Below are 2,934 nucleotides of genomic sequence, written 5' to 3'. Positions count from 1 at the left end.
AACTTTCAAAACTTTCCAAGTTGTGGGTTGGTTATCAATGTTTTTCTTACAATGTACACTCCACCAAACAGAAACAAAACCAGTAACTGCTCTAGTGGTAGCTCGTACTCTCTCAAGTTCAGAAAAATCATGGTGACTAAAAACTTGTTCGACTTTAAGCTCCCAAGCTAGATAAAAAAGCAGGATTAAATCTACCCTCAAATGATGGTAACGAGATAACCTGACCATATGCTTGTGTGTGTTGTCCCACCTCTCGTGATGGTGAAGATGTATCCGTCATCCAAGAACTTCTACCTTCGGACCCTGTCATGATTAGTAGAAACAAGAAACAAGATTCAAAAATAATGTTCCTATGAACTACTAGGGTGTGGTGGTAAAGCGCTCACAGTAAAGCAAATATTAATATCTTACAAGTTCTTACGAAGCAGCAGGTGGTGACAAGCAACCATCGGTGTCAAATAACTCCGAAGATTGAGTAAAGCAATTGCCAGGGGAACGTATGTATACACGGTGTAGAAATATGTGGATCTTGGAAGGCTTAAATATATGGTAGCAAAAGATTAGCAATAATCAATTCAGAGATGCAATGTTGAATAAACGCTCAACGACGGTACTGTGCTGGTCCTAGGCTAGACCGGACTAGAAACGTGAGCCTAGAACACTAACGAGGTCACTGCATAGCACAACTAGCATCAATAAAGGACATGGAGTAGCTCTGGACAACAAGATATAAGTGAAGATCACAATAGCAGTAAACATAATGATGTGAAACAACTGCCAAGCAGGATATACCAACACCTTTCTCTCCAACTTTCCTCTGAAAAAGTTTGTGCCAATTTTTCTCAAGAATGGCACTAACTCAAGCTTTCAAACGCAAAAAGAATCACTCAATTCCGAGTTGATATGAGGAGTCAAAAAATTGTAAAACTGGTCTGGAAAACTGGAACAAGCTGTGTTCACGAACTTCGGAGGGCAAAAAGACCTATTTAGAAGCCGATTTTGAGGTGTCAAATATTGAATAATATACTGCAACTATTTATATGTGGCCCGTCGCTAGCTTTAATTTGAGTACTCACGGAGCCAAAACGGACTTCGTATGAGGAAGATATGCCTATTTTACTGAACAATGCACAAAACAGATTCCAATCCGAATTCAACTATGAGATTGACACTACATAGATCCGAATTTTGTTTTTTTCTCTTTTTTTTCTCGCACTTTTTTCTTTTTTTTCTCTGACTTTTTTTTTACTTTTTCCTCTCTTTTTTCTATGCTTTTTTTTCTCGCTGTCTTTCCAAAACAAACTAGATAAGATGCAGATTGGATCAAGCGAAGATGTGGATGATCTCAACTATGATTATGATAATGCTCTTTTTTTTTCTCTGCCTCTTTTTTTCTCGCTCCCTCTTTTCAAAACAAACTAGATAAGATGCAGATTGGATCAAGCGAAGATGTGGATGATCTCAACTATGATTATGATAATGAACGGTGTAAAGCACGTGGTGGAAATTGATGGATACGTGATGGACAGCGGAAGGGATAATGATGCAGCGGCGGCGTGACTAATGTGAACAGAACTTGAAACTCTAAACGAACTAGACACTAAGACCAGAAACTCGACACGACGATGCAACCGATAATTCAATAATGCAAACCATGAAAAGAAAATTGCAAAGGCTCAGACTGGCTAGAATAAAAGATGAATAGATCTAACTTTTTCTTGTGGTTTTTTCTTGGATAATAGGTTAGAAAATAAATCTAATCTAGCGATAACTGGAAATTCTCACCAGTCAACCTGAAAACTGATACCACTTGATAGAGGCGAGGGTGTCCCGATCTTTCGATGAGATGATAATTATTGATTTGGTGGAGTCAACTTTGACGATCCGACTACAAACGTGCACAACGTTGCGCCTTAGTAATAGCTAAACCAATCTCCCGAGGTTACTGACGATGCTGGAAGCACGATTAGCTTGAGCACGCAATCGAAGAACAAGCAAGAATATGAGAATGCAATCTGAATATTGCGAATATAGATGAAGTATTGATAAAGGCGGGGATCCGAAATCGGTCTTGGTCTGGTCGCTAAACACAAACGAAGTATACGAAGTTGCAATGACTAACTTTTAACTAAATAAATCCCAAGGAAAAAGCTACTAGATGGATCTACTGATATAGGAGCAAGGGGTGGTGGCCAAGGAGATGGGAGGACGTCCCAAGACAGTCTAAAACTAACCCTAGGCCGTACAAGTCCCATGGGCCCAAGTGGAGGTGATGCAACATCTTTAGACTTGTAGTTTGACTCGAATTCTGCTGAAGCGTGAGACTGTTTCATTGATAACTCAACGATTCAGACGAATTTGAAGATGAATCCAATTGGGTTGGAAAGAGCACGAAATCTACTTTAAAAAATCACCTAATTCGAAGTCCGTATGAAAGAGTTTTTGACGTTTTGAGTCAGGTATGTCTGTACAGTTCGAATCTGAATTCAGAACGTGAGAGACTTGAACTCTATCTTCTTTTGGCCCAAAAATGACGTGAGAGGACTTTTTTAACATCATCTAAACTTTTTTTCCCCATATCTTTATATGTGGATTGTACAAATATCTCATACACCTGCAATTAAACATGACGCAAAAGTCTGTGAAGTATTTCTGTCCCTGGATGACATAAATAAATTATTGTATAGTTTGCATTAGAAATCAGTTCACAAATATACATGCATACAATATTTTTGGTCGTATTTAAGATAGTCATGTCCTCATCATCGCGTCTATATACATACATAGGTCTGCGTTAGATGGCAAAAATACGGTAAAATGTGTTTGAACGACTTGATTCTTTGCCGGCGATTTAAGTGTCCGTCTTTAAAAATGAGCAGTTAACGAAGATTTTCTCGCGTTGGAGAAGCCCCACAGAACCGAAGTTTCCCGTCC

Source organism: Aegilops tauschii, chromosome 1 (genome assembly GCF_002575655.3).
Source record: "Aegilops tauschii subsp. strangulata cultivar AL8/78 chromosome 1, Aet v6.0, whole genome shotgun sequence".
Taxonomy (NCBI): Eukaryota; Viridiplantae; Streptophyta; class Magnoliopsida; order Poales; family Poaceae; genus Aegilops; species Aegilops tauschii.
Note: the sequence above shows the minus strand (reverse complement) of the source record.